The sequence below is a fragment of the Taudactylus pleione genome, unplaced genomic scaffold (assembly GCF_031769625.1).
Source record: "Taudactylus pleione unplaced genomic scaffold, aTauple2 ptg001774l, whole genome shotgun sequence".
Taxonomy (NCBI): Eukaryota; Metazoa; Chordata; class Amphibia; order Anura; family Myobatrachidae; genus Taudactylus; species Taudactylus pleione.
The window spans coordinates 203,904-225,321 of record NW_028286171.1 but is presented as its reverse complement, the minus strand read 5'-3'; the positions used below and the strand labels follow the sequence as shown (position 1 = coordinate 225,321).

The following is a 21,418-nucleotide window of genomic DNA, read 5'->3' as shown; positions in this document are numbered from 1 at the left end:
AGAATCCCGCTAAGAAGGTTATTGCAGCATATTATGTAGCGTTAGTAGGTCAGATCCTCGCCCTAGGTAAGGGAGGTGGTTCCTTGCCGGAGATAAGGGCGGTGTTATGCGTAGTGCTCACCCTGTTAGGGGTCATCATATATACAGAACACCCGTCTTTTGATAAAAGCAGATCATTTATACACACAAGCAGCCACAAATGAATGGTCCCTTAAGACAAACTACTAAAAAGTACCCTGAAATATGTCAGTAATAAGTTGATTTTTTTTTATGCACAACTTTGCGCCCTTACATTCACAGAGTTTGCAGTAGGGATTATTGATCCCTAGACGGTAACAGAGGATAAGTACAGATACATGAGAATTGTGTATAGTATGTTTTTATAAATGCTCCTTTGTTTGCAAAGGTCTCTCTGTGCAGGATGTATTGACAGTAAAATGTGGTCACATTGCGCAAATTTCATGTCTGCTCACAAATCACTGACTTTACCTTCAGTAAACAACGCTAAGTAAGTATTTCACCAAATGTAGCATTTATAAATATCTCCTTCTAGGGGTGTCCCAGTGTTTCCCCAGTAACCTCCCTTCTCCCACTAGTAACAAAGGCCCACGTGGTTCAGGGGGTCATCTCCCTTCTGGCGCAGATAAAGGGGTCTAGTTACTAAGCAGTGTTAGGAGACAGAGTGAAAAGTGATAAGAAAGTGATAAGGTGCCAGCCAATCAGCTCCCAACTGTCATTTTTGAAACACAGACTGTGACATGGCAGTTACAGTAGGAGCTGATTGGCTGGCACCTTATCACTTTTCACGCTGTCTCCTAACACTGCTTAGTACATAGACCCCTTAGTCTGTGAGAAAGGACCAGTACAGGAGCCGCCAGCCCCGGAGTAACGGGCAAGAAAGTGCCCTGGTTTTACTAATTATTATTAGCTTTTATTTTTAGTAGGGAACATAGAGTGTAAGCTCCACTAGGGCAGGGACTGATGTGAATGGCCAATAATATTCTCTCTAAAGAGCTGCGGAATATGTGTGTGCTAAATAACTGGTAATAATAATTTTAATCTAATGTGGTTGGCAAGGGTTAGTGGGAAAAATACAGGTACAGATCTTCTTATTGAAAACTAAATACATAAGTTATATCACTTTATACCTATTTTACCACGTATTGGAAAAATACTTATATGTAGAGATTTTATGTGCAGCTTGGTTTTGCTGAAAACTGAACACACACCAACTTTGAGGTTACGAGTCAAACAGAGTCTCGGCCCAGATCACTTTGCAGTTCCGGGTCCCAGCCCAGATCACTTTGCGGTTCCGAGTCCCAGCCCAGATCACTTTGCGGTTCCGAGTCCCAGCCCAGATCACTTTGCGGTTCCGAGTCCCAGCACAGGTCACTTTGCGATTCTGAGTCCCAGCCCAGGTCACTTTGCGATTCTGAGTCCCAGCCCAGGTCACTTTGCGGTTCCGAGTCCCAGCCCAGGTCACTTTGCGGTTCCGAGTCCCAGCCCAGATCACTTTGCGGTTCCGAGTCCCAGCCCAGATCACTTTGCGGTTCCGAGTCCCAGCCCAGGTCACTTTGCGGTTCTGAGTCCCAGCCCAGATCACTTTGCGGTTCCGATTCCCAGCCCAGGTCACTTTGCGGTTCCGAGTCCCAGCCCAGATCACTCTGCGGTTCCGAGTCCCAGCCCAGGTCACTTTGCGGTTCCGAGTCCCAGCCCAGGTCACTTTGCGGTTCCGAGTCCCAGCCCAGATCACTCTGCGGTTCCGAGTCCCAGCCCAGGTCACTTTGCGGTTCCGAGTCCCAGCCCAGGTCACTTTGCGGTTCCGAGTCCCAGCCCAGGTCACTTTGCGGTTCCGAGTCCCAGCCCAGGTCACTTTGCTGTTCCGAGTTCCAGCCCAGGTCACTTTGCGGTTCCGAGTCCTGGCCCAAATCACTTTGCGGTTCCAAGTCCCAGCCCAGATCACTTTGCGGTTCTGAGTAGAAGCGAGTCCCAATTTGGGTCTTCTCGCCAAGCTCAGAACTTGGATCTAAATACCTTATCTTGCGTGTTTGGATGCATTTAATTATCTGCCTTTGTGATTTCAGGTTCTGTGAGGCGGTCACATGAATGTAAATTAATGTTATTGATGTTAATAATTCTGTAGGAACAGAAACCGGTCCAAGTTACATGATTTTGCTGGTTTTCTAAAATTTTAAAGAAAACCGAATTTAAACAACCAAAACATGACGATGATTTAGATCCAAAACACAGGCAACTGCGCACTTCTCCAATATATATATATATATATATATATATATATATAGATATATACACACTTTGTTTTCTATTTAAACAATGTGGTCACATACCATGTTGCACCCCAAGACTAGGAATGGTGAGTGCCATGGATTAGTTATATATATATATATATATATATATATATATATATATATATATATATAGATATATATATATAGATAGATAGATAGATAGATAAAAAAATATAATATATGAATCATTTTGATGTACACCTCCAAAGACAAACATTGTGTTCAGATCCATTTATTTAGGGCAATGTAATGTCCCAGGTCCATTGTACCCTTTGTAGGTCCATAGTACCATTTGTAGGTCCATAGTACCATGTGTAGATCCATGGTGCCATTTGTAGGTCCATAGTACCATTTGTAGGTCCATAGTACCATGTGTAGGTCCACAGTACCATTTGTAGGTCCATAGTGCCATTTGTAGGTCCATAGTGCCATTTGTAGGTCCATAGTACCATGTGTAGGTCCATAGTACCATGTGTAGGTTCATAGTACCATTTGTAGGTACATAGTACCATGTGTAGGTCCATAGTACCATGTGTAGGTTCATAGTACAATTTGTACAGAAAAATACCATTTTCTATATGAAACGAAATAGGACTTTTGTTTTATCTGGATACGGAATCATTTTGCCTCTTAGCTTTTTCTATCAGCCATTTTCCACCGAGCACATGGAACATTTTAACAACCATAGTTACTCTTAATGATAATAAGCACTATTTGTACTCGGGTAATTTGCAAGGCACCCATTTATAGAGGGGAGCTAGGAAATGCGAAGTCTAATTAAGGTCTATGTTCTTTCTGTACAATGGGGGCTGCTGTTGTTATTATCTATAAAATGTAGCCTGCGATCAGTAATGTTTTCTTTCATCCAGCCGGCAATATAAAGATCTATGTTCTAGATGGGACAGAAACTAATTTTTGCATTTTATTTGAGGAGAGTTCAAACGTGGGTCAGAAACATAAAGCTATAAAGTATACAGGCCCTCATTTATACAGCCTCCCTTCCTTATCACCATTGTTCTAACCTGTTGGACCCCGGTGTTTTTGGGCACTGTGATAAAAGTAATTGTTTGGCCTGTCTATGCCTATGCTATAAAATGAGGGTTTGTTATCTCATTAGGATTGTGCCACCCTCCGCAGTGGTTATGGGTTTGTCCGTATAACTCACAGCTGCAGATATATCCTTTATCCTTTAGATATAAAAATAAAAGTTGTTTGGAGATATTGTGAAGCGATGTTCCTCTAGGGGATCCTCTTGCTGTTATGGCTGACAGCGACTTAGCTTGGCTACTGCAAAATGCAGCTTTGTCCTGGTAAATAGTATCTGACTGATGAGCAGACCCCATCCGCTGCTGCTAATTCAGAATAAGCGCTGTTCTTTCATTGTATTACTGTTCATGAACTGGACTGGAGAATGACATTGCTGGGGTGGATAGAATCTCAAAGTTGCTGTGTTCAAGTTGAATAGTCTTATCCAAAGTAACAGGCGTCTTCATTGCAGGGGGGCGCCGGGCTGATGAGGCGGCTTCCCTCGATCCGCCAGCCATGTAGCTTCCTGTTCTGTGGGTCCCCGTCATCTCCGCTGCATCTGAATATATCTCTTCCCTTCCTCCATCACCTCTGCTGCTGGGCCATCTCCACTTCTGACCCTAAGCACCTTCATTCATATTCTCCTTAATTTAACACATTTCAAAATACTGTCATAGCTGGGACTCAAACCTGACACCTCATGCCTTGCAGTCAAATTTACAGTTTGCAGAGGGCCACTGAACACCCTAGCACCAACCCTTCCGGGAAGGTGGTGGTGTGGAGGACTCCTTGGCACTCTTTGGTATAAATAAGACAGAAAAATTGCAGAATTACCGTGATATTTATGGTCATTTGTGAATAGACCATAATAACCCTTTGTCCTTTTCTCATTGTGCATGATTACTGGGCATGGAAAGAGTACGTTACATTTCTTTACCCTCTTGCTCCTCATTAATAGAAGTTAGTTACACAAGTCCCAGTTCCATGAATTATCAACTTCTGTTCTTTGAAGACCAGCATCCAATGGCTCCGTTCTCTGTGCAGGTCTACCAATCTTAGTTTGTAAAAACTTTATATTGCTTACTATGATCACATCTGATATAGTTACTGGGGCATAGTATTGGGAAAAAGTGACTAATTAACGGCCTCAGCAGGTCCTATTGTCCAGCATGTTATACAGCCCCGGGTCAATAATATAAACTCCAACCACTACACACAGGTTGCCATAAAGTCTCAGTGCCCACTATTTTCATGTGTTCGACATACAGTCTCACTACCACCATGTACATTTCCATGTGTACCACATACAGTCTCACTACCACCATGTACATTTCTATGTACCACATACAGTCTCACTACCACCATGTACATTTCCATGTGTACCTCATACAGTCCCACTACCGCCATGTACATTTCCATGTATACCACATACAGTCCCACTACCACAATGTACATTTCCATGTACCACATACAGTCCCACTACCACCATGTACATTTCCATGTACCACATACAGTCCAACTGCCACCATGTACATTTCCATGTACCACATACAGTCCCACTACCGCCATGTACATTTCCATGTGTACCACATACAGTCCCACTACCGCCATGTACATTTCCATGTGTACCACATACAGTCCCACTACCGCCATGTACATTTCCATGTGTACCACATACAGTCCCACTACCGCCATGTACATTTCCATGTGTACCACATACAGTCCCCACTACCGCCATGTACATTTCCATGTACCACATACAGTCCCACTATCACCATGTACATTTCCATGTACCACATACAGTCCCACTACCACCATGTACATTTCCATGTACCACATACAGTCCCACTGCCACCATGTACATTTCCATTTGTACCACATACAGTCCCACTACCACCATGTACATTTCCATGTGTACCACATACAGTCCCACTACCACCATGTACATTTCCATGTGTACCACATACAGTCCCACTACCACCATGTACATTTCCATGTGTACCACATACAGTCCCACTACCACCATGTACATTTCCATGTGTACCTCATACACTCCCACTACCGCCATGTACATTTCCATGTGTACCACATACAGTCCCACTACCGCCATGTACATTTCCATATGTACCACATACAGTCCCACTACTACCATGTACATTTCCATGTGTACCACATACAGTCCCACTACCACCATGTACATTTCCATGTGTACCACATACAGTCCCACTACCACCATGTACATTTCCATGTGTACCACATACAGTCCCACTACCACCATGTACATTTCCATGTGTACCACATACAGTCCCACTACCGCCATGTACATTTCCATGTGTACCACATACAGTCCCACTACCACCATGTACATTTCCATGTGTACCACATACAGTCCCACTACCACCATGTACATTTCCATGTGTACCACATACAGTCCCACTACCACCATGTACATTTCCATGTGTACCACATACAGTCCCACTACCACCATGTACATTTCCATGTGTACCACATACAGTCCCACTACCACCATGTACATTTCCATGTGTACCTCATACAGTCCCACTACCACCATGTACATTTCCATGTGTACCACATACAGTCCTACTACCACCATGCACATTTCCATGTGTACCACATACAGTCCCACTACCACCATGTACATTTCCATGTGTACCTCATACAGTCCCACTACCGCCATGTACATTTCCATGTACCTCATACAGTCCCACTACCGCCATGTACATTTCCATGTGTACCTCATACAGTCCCACTACCACCATGTACATTTCCATGTGTACCACATACAGTCCCACTACCGCCATGTACATTTCCATGTGTACCACATACAGGGGGTCATTCATACCCGGTCGTTAGCGCCGATGCGCTCGGACCGGGTCGATGGCCCCCCACAGAGCATGCGCACGACGGCGCCGTCGTGCGCATGCGTGAGACCCGCTACGACCAACAAAGGGGGCGAGCTGTCGATGTTGATTGACAGCTCGCCCCGTTTGGAAGGCAGGCCGGGGGGGTGGCAGCCCAAACGGAGGCGTTCCCATGGGAAGTAATAAGCTCCCTCACGTAGTTAGTTCAGGACATATTGTGTGTCCCACGGGAGGCCAGTCCTGCTTCATGACCACGTTATCGATAGACAATCATCGGTTCTCCTGTATGTATGTATATATATATATATATATGTCACGCTGGCATGGTTAGTCTTTGTAAGCTTAATTTGCACAATACGCAGTATGTGGTGTGAGGTGAATGTAATATTAATGAATACATGACTCCTCTGATAACTTTTAGATTGTCTGGTTTATTATTTGGGGCCATAGAAGGATACCAGAAAAGCAGTCAGACAGAGTGTTATGGATTCAGCGTTAGTCTGAGGAACTTGCGCTTTTTGCTCCACGCAGATTTATAGTTACCAAACAGTTGTTTAGTACATACAGCTTGCATCATACAAGGGGTTCTCTGACTGTGGCCAATCTCTCCTAATACACCCAGCCAATGGTGCATCTTCTAATAGTGACACGAGGCACCTGCTGGGGGGGGGGTACACTCCGATGTTTGTATTATTATTGTCAGTCCGAAATTTCCCAGTGACCGTATGCAATCCTGCCTGGGGTGCGGACGTAGCAGACTGCCCCTGTAAGCGGTCACACTGTATACATAGACAGAAATACAACAAAATGTCTTGCTTTATTATTATATAATATTAAACTGCCAGGCGCCAAGTAAGGGCGCCTGGCCTAAAAAAATAACAAAAAGTATTAAAATCGAGTGATGGGAGGGATTGGGGGCATTATAGTCTATCCCAGCCTCTCCTGTACAGCAAATTCTTAGGTAAGACTTAAGGTACGAGTAAGAGGGGGTCTGAGTAGGAGGAATAATAAATGATTGAAATGCGAGTAATCCCAGCCAGCGAGTTTCCACCTTGCTGTCGCTGCTGGAAGCGCTAAACGTTAGTATTGTGGTTTGTGATTCAGTAGCTACAGAAACATTTTCCCTAACTGCATAATATCTGAAACCTATTATAAATGAGTGGTGTAACTTTCTGCGTGCGCTTCAGTTTTCTCGGTTCATATTTACAAAGTATGACTGGTGTATTTGGCTGGTCCTGCGCTGGCCGGCTGCTTTCTGGGAGGATAGGAGACATATTGCTGGGTAATTCCTGCCAAGTGCCTCCAGCAATGATCAAGGTGAAGCCCTGATCCATCGCGCTGTCCCAGCTATGTCTGATGATTTAGGACCAGCTGAGCTCTCTGCTGGGGACACAGCTTTTATTTACAATCTGCTACTGGGCGTACGGAAACTATGGGAAGGGGCTCACTGATTCCAAAGACTTCTACAGGGGGGGTGCACTACGGGGGGGCGCCCAACAGCTGGAAAGGTCTGAAGCCCTTTGTACTGTTCCTGCCAATATGGGGACAGGTCAGCTGCCAACTCACGGGTAACCTGCACCACAAAATACTCTACAGCGGATAATTCTATGAAAGTTATTTTTTACGCCACCTCTAGATTGTTTTCTATTAAACTCCGGCTTATGAGTTCCCTGTTTGTTAGACAGTCTGAGCATTGCAATGTCCACAGCGCAGGAGATGAGCTGCTATATGTGGCTATATTACTGAGGGCAGGGCTGCTTGTGAGGAGGGGATTGGAGCCAAACTAGAAGCCACATACTGAGACTTACTAGAAGGGTAAGGTCCCCCAGCAGCACAGAGTATATCAGGCAATGGGTGTTCTGCATTGTGATAGGCAGTGAGAGATGTCACCTGTGGCTATATTACTGAGGGCAGGGCTGCTTGTGAGGGGGGGATTGGAGCCAAACTAGAAGCCACATACTGAGACTTACTAGAAGGGTAAGGTCCCCCAGCAGCACAGAGTATATCAGGCAATGGGTGTTCTGCATTGTGATAGGCAGTGTGAGATGTCCACCTGTGGATATATTACTGAGGGCAGGGATGCTTGTGAGGAGGGGATTGGAGCCAAACTAGAAGATACATACTGAGAGTTACTAGAAGGGTAAGTCCCCCAGCAGCACAGAGTATATCAGGCAGTGGGTGTTCTGCATTGTGATAGGCAGTGAGAGATGTCCACCTGTGGCTATATTACTGAGGGCATGGCTGCTTGTGAGGGGGGGGGATTGGAGCCAAACTAGAAGCCACATACTGAGACTTACTAGAAGGGTAAGTCCCCCAGCAGCACAGAGTATATCAGGCAATGGGTGTTCTGCATTGTGATCGGCAGTATGAGATGTCCACCTGTGGCTATATTACTGAGGGCAGGGCTGCTTGTGAGGAGGGGATTGGAGCCAAACTAGAAGATACATACTGAGAGTTACTAGAAGGGTAAGTCCCCCAGCAGCGCAGAGTATATCAGGCAGTGGGTGTTCTGCATTGTGATAGGCAGTGAGAGATGTCCACCTGTGGCTATATTACTGAGGGCAGGGCTGCTTGTCAGGAGGTGACTGGAACCACAGACTGCGAGTTATATGGCTCCACAAGGGTTCCTCAGCGTGGTACATAACACATAGATGTATTTCCTACAATGCACCTGTCATTCATGATGGTTCATTTATGCGCATTGTGCGTTTCTCACATGCTCATCAATCAATCATTTTTATTCTCTACTATGGCGCTAATACAATCTACTGCAAAATACTAAAGAAATAAAAAAAAATTTAATTCTCTGTGGAAAATAAAAATATTAAGCGTTGTTTCCGGCTATAGCAATGTAATGCAAAAATGTGGACAACAATAGTCATTAAACTGGGGGTCTCAGTAATATCCTCTGGCAGGTACAGGTGTTACTCATCGCCCAGTACAGTATGTGGGTTTCCCCCGTTAGTAAATGTTCCTCCCCAGCATATTTTGCTGCTGTCGGGTGACTAGGCGCTGATATCCGCGGATACAGAAGGAACAACAATGTAGTTACAGAATTGCGCGTTATGTTGGTATTAGACGCACCTGGTGTTGCCAAACAGGATCTGTTCGATGGGCATTTCTCAAACTTGACACCATTGTCTGGATCCACAAGAGTCCTACATAAATGTCATGTCTCCCCAGGGGACGTATGGGGCATACACGTATCTATAAGAACATGAGACACATACGGGAACAATGTATGCGCCAGTCCTGCGCTCTTCATCAAACTTTTTGTAGATGTCTGAGAAATATGAGATAATTACTTCTGCAGTGATTCTATTTTATTCTAATTGGACTCTTCTGTTTTGAGCTTATAATTATATTTTTCAGTACAACACACAGACGGATGTATGCACCTCTCTGTACCCCTGCTTCCAGCCCCGACTGTAATTATTAGTGATTTCTATAGAGGAATCTCTCGTATGAGACTTTTGTGTCACCACCTGTCATCAGCCGCTGGTGGAGGGGTACTGAGTGCACTGTGACGGCTAATCCTCTTATACTGCTATAAGTCAGTCCTGTTTGGGCTGTTGTGAATAGGCTGCTTTGGGAGGATTATTTAACCCATTGTGCAAAGTAATTGTCAAAAAGATGAGTAGATAATGAGGAATAGCACTAATTACCAGATAGAATAAAGAAGACAGACTTGTTTATACAAAAGAAACAATTATATGGCTAAGTGCTTTATAAATGCGTTGGCTAACTATGTATTCAGGGCAAGAGCCTGTCCCCGGCACGGCGAATCGCAATTCCTAGGACGGAAAGCCCACCCTTCTCTCCCATAATGGCGCGTCTCATACAATAACCCCCCACTTGCAATTTTGAGGAACCTCTCCCAGAATAGTATACAGCCCTCCCGCATCCCACCCACGTGTGCAGTGAAACGTGCAGGGCCATGAAAGTGCGATCACTGTGAATTGCGTCACTCTGACTTAGGGGTCTATTTACTAAGCAGTGTTAGGAGACAGAGTGGAAAGTGATAAGGTGCCAGCCAATCAGCTCCTAACTGTCATTTTTGAAACACAGCCTGTGAGATGACAGTTGGGAGCTGATTGGCTGGCACCTTATCGCTTTCTTATCACTTTTCACTCTGTCTCCTAACACTGCTTAGTAAATAGATCCCATAGCCTCTCCCGCAAAATGGCGCATGTTGTAGGATTTAGCAGCGGGTACTGGGCTGGGATGATGAAATCCCCTCCTCAGCACAGTGTTCTCTAGGACTGGGGTAAGCAAATAAGTGCCCCCCACAGCTGTTGTAGAACTACACATCCCAGCATGTCCTGTCACAGTTGTCTCTAGGGGAAGCAATCGGGAAGCCGGCTTCCCGACTGTCTTATCCCGGCAAGGGTCAAATGCCGGGCGTCTAGATGTAGACGCCCGCATTTCCCCGACACCGGGAGACCGGCGCCCGGCATCATGATCGTAGTGATGCCGGGCGCCGCGAGCAGACAGCCGCGGGGGGGGGGGTTAGGTTTAGGGCTCCCGGGGAGGACTTAGGGTTAGGCACCCCCCCGGGAGGGCTAGGGTTAGGCTAGGGGGAGGGAGGGTTAGGGTTAGGCACCCCCCGGGGGACTTAGGTTTAGGCAGCCCCCGGGGGACTTAGGTTTAGGCAGCGGGGAAGGGGGTGGTTAGGGTTAGGCACTTAGAGGGGAGATAAGGGGTTAGGCACTTGGGGGGGAAGTTAGGGCTAGGCACCCCTAAGGAGGGTTAGGGTTAGGGAGGTTAGGTTAGTGGATACTTACCTATCCACAATCAGGATTTCCAGCGCTGTCATGCTTCCGCTGCGTCGCACTCTGCTCCTGTCGGGCTGCCGCTGACGGGAATCGGGTATATCATACCCATTCCGTCTCTAGGATGACCCCCTCCAGGATTTCCCAGCAACTGCGTTTCATCTACTGATAATCACACTGATAAAAAAGAAAAGTATTTTTCTTTCTGTAAGGAGAAATCACCGTACATGTCCGTACTTCTGTCTTTTTTATGTTATTCTTATTTGCTATAAATTATTGTTGGGACCAGCTCAGAACAAATACAGTAAACTCTGTGTTTTTCCTAAAGTTTCTTAAGGTCTTTCCAAAGCGAATCGTTAATATCGGGTACAATGTGCTGCGTGTCAGATGCCAAAACCAAACGGAAAAGAGCATTAAGTTGTCAGTAGTCCGGTCTAGGTTACCCTCAGTGATATTGGTGACTCGGCGAGGACCGATCTGCTTGTACCAAATCGCCGTCTGAGTCTGCATTTAAATGTTTCCTGTTTCTGCCTGAATAGCTGCCACGTTTTGGATAAGATAAATAGTTTCCCGGGTCAGTAATTGCGCTGCTGATGAATCTGTGGTAATATTACACTGGTACAATTGTTAGAGTGTAAAATTACCTCAGCTTCCATGTTTGACAATGATATATGGATCCCATGCAGAGTTAGCAAAACATTTCTATTTATTTGTATTATGTGTATGAGAATAGTAATGAAAATAGTTCATGATTTTTGGCCTGGACACAATGGTGGTGTTTGCGCAATTATTTGCTACTATGCATGAGCAAAATGTCTTAAAAACCCCCAAGGTGCATGTGTCACACTCAGTGCACGGCTCCATACGCTGATGCTTATGGAGGCACTGGCTTTAGAAACAGCGAGGCCAAACCATGGGCGTTCCTAGACAGTGACTGGGAGGTGGCCTACAGTGAATGTGGGAGATCGGGAAGTGGCCTGTAGTGAACATCGGTGACTGGCAGGGGGTCTTTAGTGAAAATGGGTGACTTTGTGGTGACTGTAGTGAACGTGGGTGACTGGAAAGTGGCCTGTAGTGAACATGGGTGACTGGGAAGTGGCCTGTAGTGAACGTGGGTGACTGGAAAGTGGCCTGTAGTGAACATGGGTGACTGGGAAGTGGCCTGTAGTGAACGTGGGTGACTGGAAAGTGGCCTGTAGTGAACATGGGTGACTGGGAAGTGGCCTGTAGTGAATGTGGGTGACTGGGAAGTGGCCTGTAGTGAACGTGGGTGACTGGGAGGTGGCCTGTAGTGAATGTGGGTGACTGGGAGCTGGCCTGTAGTGAACGTGGGTGACTGGGAAGTGGCCTGTAGTGAACATAGGTGACTGGGAGGTGGCCTGTAGTGAACGTGGGTGACTGGGAAGTGGACTGTGATGAACGTGGGTGACTGGGAGGTGGCCTGTAGTGAACGTGGGTGACTGGGAGGTGGCCTGTAGTGAACGTGGGTGACTGGGAGGTGGCCTGTAGTGAACGTGACTGACTGGGAAGTGACCTGTAGTGAACGTGGGTGACTGGGAAGTGGCCTGTAGTGAACGTGACTGACTGGGAAGTGACCTGTAGTGAACGTGGATGACTGGGAGGTGGCCTATAGTGAACATAAAAAGGCCGTCTCAGTGCATGTAACGTGAGAGTGGCATTTGCATATTACCTCCGCTATTACGTTACAGCATTAGTCTCCACCCTTGAATCACGACCTTTGTCTTTTGTTTACTATCCTGATTTCCAATATTGTAGTTGCTAATAGCGACAATGAATGTGCGCACAGTTGTATGAGAATTAGAGATGGCCATCGAATGGATAACCAACGATGGTGTGCCATCAGTGTGTTACATCAATGGCAAGATACCATTCATGGTTTGCACCATCGATGAACATCACTGCTTGTGCTACACGGCTGGCCAGTCCAGGAAGGAGGGCATCGGGGGGTGGAGCTATGTGCCGCGCCCTGTGCCGGCCAAAAAATAGAAAGAAAAACAGTCACTGAGCTCCCTGCCATCAAAGGCGGAGAACCATCGGACCCCAGCCATCAATGACAAACCATCGATGACTGTTATCAGTCGATGGCAACCCCTAACAGCAATAGAGTGATACGTTGTGATGGAAAAGCCAAGGCTGGTTAGGTTGTCCCTTGAAATTAAAAAATCTATTGATGTCATATGAATCATCGATTTTTACTACATATCTGTATTAATACAAGTTAGATGGATGAACTTTGCTAATTTAGGAAGTGACTCAGGATGAGGACTTTTATGCCTCAGGGGTGTAACAAAGGCCCCTTAGAGCACAAACCGGGCACCACTGTGTGAGCTATAATCCCTGGCATCCACACGAGGGCAAACCGAGGGCTTCAGAGCTGATGGCTGTGTATTGCGGGGCCCCATAGATGTTATACATTGCTAATGTCCCTGATTCTATGACATACACACCATACGTGCCGATGAGCGCGGCCATATATTACCGTATGTTTTTGTGGGTGTGCCTAGGCAATTATTTTTGCATACACAAGAAGGAGAATATCACTATTAGGGAGGTTTTCCTAGTTTACGTGATAATAACTGAGGTGCACATGAAATTATAGAGAGAAGCGGCACATACAGTAAGTCTCTAACATGTGCCGTAGCATTAACCAGACAAAGTGCCTGATTCAGAGCCGCTTGTAAGCGGCCGCTCGTTCGCTCCGAGCGATGTTTGCCCAACTGCGCATGCGTACGGATCGTTATACGCATGCGCGAACCAGTCAGTGCGGTCGAAATTCATGTGCTCGCAAAATAGCAAATGCCTGATAATTTGAGTGACAGAATGAGGCGTATGTGGGTGGTAACAGGGGAAGGTGCTTGAAAACGGGGAGTGGAGATCAGAACGCAGGCGTGCCTAAATGTCAAAACGGGCGTTTTATGGGTGTGCATAATTAATACAGCAGCGTCATTGACCACGTCACTGGGTTATTTTATAGCCAGAACTGCTCGCATGATTGCGGTAGCAAAAACCAGCCACAAGAATAGCGAGCAGTTCATACGCTGGTCGATGTACTCGATTAATCTAATAAATAGCGGACATGACGTAGGATGCGAGCGTCCAGGGGGCGTAGTTTTCCAAAAAACGACCGCAAGTTTGGTTCGCTCATTCAGACCTAGAGGCGTGAACAGACCGCAAAGAGTGAACGGTTCATTTGAATAGCCACCCCTATTTTCTGGACGAGCGAGCGCTAATTGCGTCCAGCTCTGAATCAGGCCCAAAGTCATTAATAATTATTTATATAGCGCCAGCATTTTCCATTGCGATTTACAAAAAGGAAACAAAACAGCAATAAGAAGAGACCGGGTAATAACACAGAGGTGTGAGGGCCCTGCTCACAAACCTAAAATCTATCACATATATGGTACTACATAATACATAATCGCCTATTCTCCCAGAAGGGGCACCCAGCAAGTCTGTATGTACACTGTGCTGCTGTTGCCGATTGAAGCGCACCTTGAGCTCCATAAATGGGTGGACTCTTTTACAGTAAGTTACACCCATGATGTGACGGTCTCCGCTCCAGCCTCCAAGGCTCCCGGCTTTGCGCTCGGTAGTGTGATTAATGCCACATGCATCACACAAGCCTGCTCCAGAAAAGGAGACTGGTTCAGTATAGATAAATAATAGACATTCTCTCTCCCTCTCGCCCACTTCGCTCCACAAATGCGCGCGCCCTCTCCTGCCAACTGATTACCTCTTCCCACTCCCGCCTCCAAGACTTTGCCCGTGCTGCTCCCCACCTCCCCATCAGACTCTGCGCCTCTCTACAAATCTTCCAATGGGCTCTTAAGACCCCCTTCTTCATCAATGCCTTCCAGCTCTCATCCTAACCTGCTGCTACATGCTCCTTCCTTACTGTCTACCCCATCTGTGTCACCTCTGACTGTCTGCCCCTCCTCTTTAGAATGTACGCTCTCACGAGCAGGGCCCTCTTCCCTTGTGTGCTTCTCCTTTCCCTTACCTATACTATCACATACTAATCACCTAAACTTTGGTTACTGCTGCTTATATCAGTGATCTGATCACGGACGTAGCAATGTTTATATACCTTGTCCTTCTCCTGCACAGTTTTGTACTGTAACGCCGCGTACACACTGGGCCTGATTCAGACCCGGTCGCTCTGACCGAGCGCTCGCTCTGAATCAGGGCCGGGCTTTTTTATTTTTTTTTAGAACGGCCTCTTGGCCGCTCGCATAGCTGTGGGTGACCATGCGCATGCGCTCTGGGTCACCATCGACCCGGTTGCGAGCGCACAGCGCTTGCGACCGGGTCTGAATCAGGCCCTCTGACCGATATCGTTATCGTTCAAAATATCGTCCAGTGTGTATGCAAGATATCGTCCATGGATCGTTAACGATATCTTTCATCGCCTGCACATGCATGCCATCCTGACCATGTCGCCAGGTTGTGCACGTTCAGGGATGCTGCCGGTGACGTCACTAGACGATATCGTTAATGATATCGTTCAGTGTATAGGCTCAATGTCTTCACTGACATTGAGTCCGGCAAACACTTAACAATTTCACTCATGGAGCAAGTCGCTAAGTGTGTACGCGCCTTTAGTCGCTGTTTTCTTGTTGTGCTCGTTTGTAAGTCTCTGCGGATCCCTCGTGGCGCCATTAAAAATAAAGAAAAGTAATATCATTAATAATAGAGCGATGCTGGCAGCAGACTGTCTTTGGATCTCTGCAGTGACTGGTTCATGTCTTATGTCTCTAACGCCCTCATTCACCCCCAATCCAGCCAATCAGAACAGGTAATAGCCGCACAGATGTGTCAGTCAGCAGTGGCTGCTGTGTTATCATTGGCCGATAGTACATACTGCCCTACCTTATTCATTTCCTCTCTAGGAAAAGCTCGGAGAGCGGACACAGGTGGGCAGTGATGGGGGGTAGACAGGGCCTGTTCTTGGGCCGTTCGACCTGCGGGCCAAAGTGTCCTGGGGGCGGTCGGGAGGTTGGGGACACTCAGGCACCGACGCAGCTCTGCTTTGCCGGTGAAGCTGATTGGATTCCGCGCGCATGTGCGTGGCGCCCGTTCACTGGAGACTGGGCCAAATAACGAGATTATCATAGAATCGATCCACAGATTGCTGGTATTATTCTGCCCACATCACTAGGAAGTGGGCGGGATATGGGAGGAGAGCCTACTCCATACTTGCCTACCTTTTAAATCTCCTCCCCGGGAGAACCCGGGGAGGAGAAGCAGCTGGGTCCCGACGGGGGCGGGGCCAAACGATTCACAGCATTAAGCCCCGCCCCCTCCACGGCAAATTGGCGCATGTTTAAATAAGGGGCGGGGCTAAATGACGCGATTCATGAAGAATCGTGTCTTTAAGCCCCGCCCTGTACACAGGGACCCGCGATTGCCGCGGAAGTTCTCCCCATTCTGCCCACTTCATTAGGAAGTTGGCAGAATGCGGGAGAAGTGCCTACCCTTCCGGGGGTGCGAGGGGTTACCCGAAAAATCGGGAGCCTCCCACGAAAACCGGGAGGGTAGGCAGGTATGGCCTACTCTTCCTGGCGCGCGGGGGGCTACCCAAAAATTGTGAGCCTCCCGCAGGTTCCGGGAGAGTAGGCATGTATGCGATAGCGTTGCTTCCTTAAGTAGCCACACCCACTACCTCCACTACCAGCTGTCCTTTTTTTAATCCGCTGCCTTATGTATTCATTGTTCAGACAGTCCTCTTGGATTGTAAGATCATTTGGGTAGATCCATATTTTCATTATTCTTCATCTCGTCATATGTTTATTTGTATTACTTTCCTCTCACATTACAGCTGAATAGTATGTTGGCGCTTTATAAAATAAATGAAAATGACAATAATAATAATACTAAGACAGAACAACATGTAACCTCCATAACTTTTCCTGTAAGTACATTCCTCAGAGATGGGGGGGTAAACTCTGTTGTCTGTCTTGAAATGACCTTCTCTCATGGTCACTGTAATAACCCTATGTGCCATGTTTAGCGCACAGTGCTGCGTACATCTCGGTCGGCGGATAAGAAATAAAAAAATAATAGTAGTATAAACAAATCACACGAAAAGTAATATAATGAATCTTTAAAGTTGATTTGCACCAGTATTTGCAGAATTTTAGCACCTGAGAGAATGCACGATGACCGTTCTTCCATTTACAACAATAATATATAATAATCGCAGCATTCTTATCTGGTTACCGTACAGAGGGTAAGGTTACATGCAGAAATCACTCTTAATTGAAATATCCATCAACTAAAATCAGCGCTGCAGAAAATATGGCAAGCTGAGCGGTAAGTGGGGAACGTCTAAAATAAAACAACTATATCAAGTTTCAGTAGAGAAGTCTGTGGTAAAAACAGACTGTAAACTGTGCCCCATTAATTAGGTCAGGTAACCTTGGTACATTTGCTGTACAGACAGCAATGAGTGTATCCATGTCACTGATCTCATGCTGTGGGACAGACAGGACACAGAAATGGCCACGGGCTGGTGTATATGGGACGTTCTTCCGCAGAGAATACTATAGAGAGAGAGCTGCATCTCTGTATTATACTTAGACAATAACACTGCTACAGATGTGTCCACACACATCTATCCTCCGTGCGCGACAAGTCACGCTACACATAACGCGGGAGCTCCGTGTGACGTAGCGGCGAACGTCTTTTCGTGCAGCTTTTTACCTTCAATGCGTCTTATTCGCACCGCGCTGTGAATAGTTAGCACAAGCCGCTTCTGCTGAGGAAAACGATGTGCGGCAGCCGATGTTCTGTGTGTGTGACTGCGGGGAGGATCTGCATGTGAAACGCTACGTTACAGCGTTACAGCCGCTGAGACTGTAACGTAGCGCTTCACATGCAGATACAGCCGCTGTCACACACACAGAACATCGGCTGCCGCATATCGTTCTCCTCAGCAGAAGCGGCTTGTGCTAACTATTTGGATCGCTGTTCGAATAAGTAGCATTTGTAAAAAGTTGCACGGAAAGGCACTTGGCGCTACCTAGTCCCACCACGACATGGCGCGACTAGAAGGGCTGTTTAGCGCGCAAGGAGGCTAGATGTATGAAGTCACATCTGTATGGGCATTGAAACTTCTTCTAGAAGATTCTATTACCACATTTAGTGACCTTACATTGTGACCCTTAAATAGGAGAGTACATGCCCGGATTGTCACATCAGGACGTTCACTTGTCCGTACTAGTATTACTACGGACGGACATCAGGAGCATAAATGAATGTTTCCCCAGGAGTAGGTGACTGTGGTGCGACATTGATACCTGAGCTCACCGTTAGACGATGTCCGTGTACACTATTTGTCCCCACTTCTTAGGGTTCTTTGCAACTCAAAGTCTCCAAACAAGATTTGGATAAAACCAATGACAGGAGACCTTAATGTAGTAAGCAATAGATAAGTGCCCAGTGAGGTACAGGCTTGGCTGATAAGGGTGCTGTATTCCTCAATGACTTCCTCATGTTCACTTGTAGGACTCAGGAATACAATAATGACAGATAATTCCTATACCTTACACTGATGAAGTCTAACCAAGCCACGACTAAACGCATAGGCTGCATCTGCTGGGCCTAGGCTGTCCATGCTAATTGCTACTTATTGGTGCAGAGTGACCAGCTCAAGTCCATGTTGCAGTGTATATTCCATGCGGGTGTGGGCGGGTGTTTTCCGAGGTTATTGCGCTGCCATCCAGAGAGCAGCCATGGCCGCCCAATGGTTTGATGAGCGTAACACGGATGCCAACCACTCAGCGTGGCCTCCTCAGCCACTAGCTCTGAACCCTATTGAGCTTTTGGTATATTCTGTAACTGTACCTGAGAGGGTGTTTACCATCACCTGGGCGATAATTGGGAGATTTCTGTGTGGTATACGGAGCTGTATCACTCCTGTGCGATTACAGACGTTGATGGACCCAGCGCATTAAGGGCCTGATTCAGACCCGCTCGCGAGCGCTATGTGCTCGTAAGCGGGTTGATGGTGGCCCAGTGCGTATGCGCGCGACGGAGCTGTCTCCATCGTGCGCATGCGCGAGACCCGGATAGCGACTGGCAAACCGTCGCTCCGGGTCTCGTACCAAAGGGGGCGTGCTGTCGATGTTGAGTGACAGCACGCCCCCTTTGGTGGGTGGGCCGGGGGCGTGGCTGCCCAGACGGAGGCGTTCCCATGAGAACGCCTACCGTCTGGGGCCGGCCCCACAGACATCACAAGTGATGTCAGTGGGAGTGCTTTCAGCTCAGGTAGAGCTGAAAGCACTCTAGGGCTTGCGGCAACGAGACCCTACCACAAGGGTCTCGTCGCAAGCCCGATGGTCGCGATGGTCTTGACCATCGCGACCATCTTCCTGGCTGCTCGCTATAGTTGTGGGTGGTCACCCACAGCTATGCGAGCGGCCAGGAGGCCGCTCTGTAAAACAAGAAGGCCGGCCCTGATTCAGAGCGAGCGCTATGTCAGAGCGTCCGGCTCTGAATCAGGGCCTAAGGCCATACCGGGTTGCCGGTGGTTTTGCAGAGATGGTGCAGAGGAACACACTGAGGAATTGGTCGCCTCCTCCAGGCCCTGCAACATGTATTTTCAAAATGTTATCCTCAGGTCTTGCCAATTTTACAGGTGTCCATGATTCTGTAGCTCTCAGCACATTGCATCCTTCAGAGATTTCTATCTGCTCTGTGCGGCTGATACAGGGCTGAAGTCAGTGACGCGTGTTTTCACACTGTCCATCTCCACTGGTGGCGGAAGGGGCGTAATAGGGTGGTAATGGGGCATTTTCACATTGGCTAAGTTTAGCAAGCATGTGCTGATGGAATCACGGGGCAATACATATATATATAATTACCCCTCTATTCAGTACAGTCTCTGCTACCAATGGTCAGACTGCACAATAATCACTTTGCTGACTATGGGGGTCATTCAGACCCGCTCGCGAGTGCAGGACACTCGCAAGCGGGTCGATGTTCCCTCACTGCGCATGCGCACGACGGAGGGAGCTCCGTCGTGCGCATACGCGAGACCCGGCGAGCGACGGGCTCTCCATCGCTCCGGGTCTCGCACCAAAGGGGGCGTGCTGTCGATGTTGATTGACAGCACGCCCCCTTTGGTGGGCGTGCCGGGGGCGTGCCTGCCAGACGGAGGCGTTCCCATGAGAACGCCTACCATCTGAAGCCGGCCCCACTGACATCACTAGTGATGTCAGTGGGAGTGATTTTGGCTCTGATAGAGCCAAAATCACTCCAGGGCTTGCGGCAGTGAGACCCTACCGCATGGTCTCCGACGCAAGCCCGATGGTCGCGATGGTCAAGACCATCGCGACCATCATCATGGACGCTCGCATATGCTGTGGGTGGTCACCCACAGCTATGCAAGCGGCCAGGAGGACGCTCCATTTTCATGGAGGAGGGCCCTGATTCAGAGCGAGCGGCTCTGAATCAGGCCCTATGACACAAGTATACAGATATGGGCAAGTAATCACACAGCGCTGGTATAGCTACGGCCAATTTGCGTTAATTTCCGCACCCTTTACTATATAAGCGTTACAATGTATCATATATAACTGCATTATGCAGTATTTTTAGTTTTTTCTTTCCAGTGGGCTCATCCTATAAAAAATAACAGGAATGTGCCATAAATTTCTGCTTTCAATCCTTTTTGTCTTTTCTACCGAGTTTAAACAGTCTGACCCTCCAGACGTCGGTGAGTGAGGTAAAAGATTTGCAAGATATGTTTTCTTTTTAAACAATGAATGATTGACACACACAAAATTCATATAAACTTCACAGGCGATAGAAAGATTAAAGGAAAATCGAGAACTGCAGATAACATGCACCGAGATAAACCAAAGTCAATACATAAAATATCAAACGTCTTTTGGGGAAAAAAAAAAAGTGTCATTATTTTAATCAATAAGCCGGACAATGGTCAGCGCAGAATAAAAGAAAGTCTTTCAGAATTGGATTTCTAAAGAAAGTGTTTGAATTGCTCAGCAAAGGACAACTCCCATTGGCTGGAATATACTGCATAATACTTGAAGCACTTCTGTGATTAAGAACCTTTCTTAACATCATTAACTAAAGGGATATTCTAATATCGGCTCTTTTCTTCTACGAGACAACAAGGGAGAGATCTGCAAGATTAATAGTGAAGTACAGGAAATAAAAGAACATTTTTTCAAAAGAACAAGAGGAAATTAGTGGTATCATCATCATGGTTACATTTACCTAGAGCACCACAGAGCTGGCCAAGATTTCCCTTCATGTAGGTGCGATTTATGGTGCAAATACGCTTATGCTGGGTACACATAGTATGATCTGCACAAACAACGGTATCGCTGATCGATTTCCCTTGAACTATCTGTAGTGCAGGACAAACGATATTGGGTGTACA

The 21,418-nt window shown here is 47.0% G+C and overlaps 1 protein-coding gene across 1 annotated transcript in view; it reads left to right on the top strand.

The window, feature by feature from the left end:
- The window catches only part of LOC148439462 (partitioning defective 3 homolog B-like), a gene marked incomplete at its 3' end in the record, with an annotated part of 417,659 nt that overhangs the window by 306,060 nt on the left and 90,181 nt on the right, over positions 1–21,418 (top strand). The window lies entirely within an intron of this gene.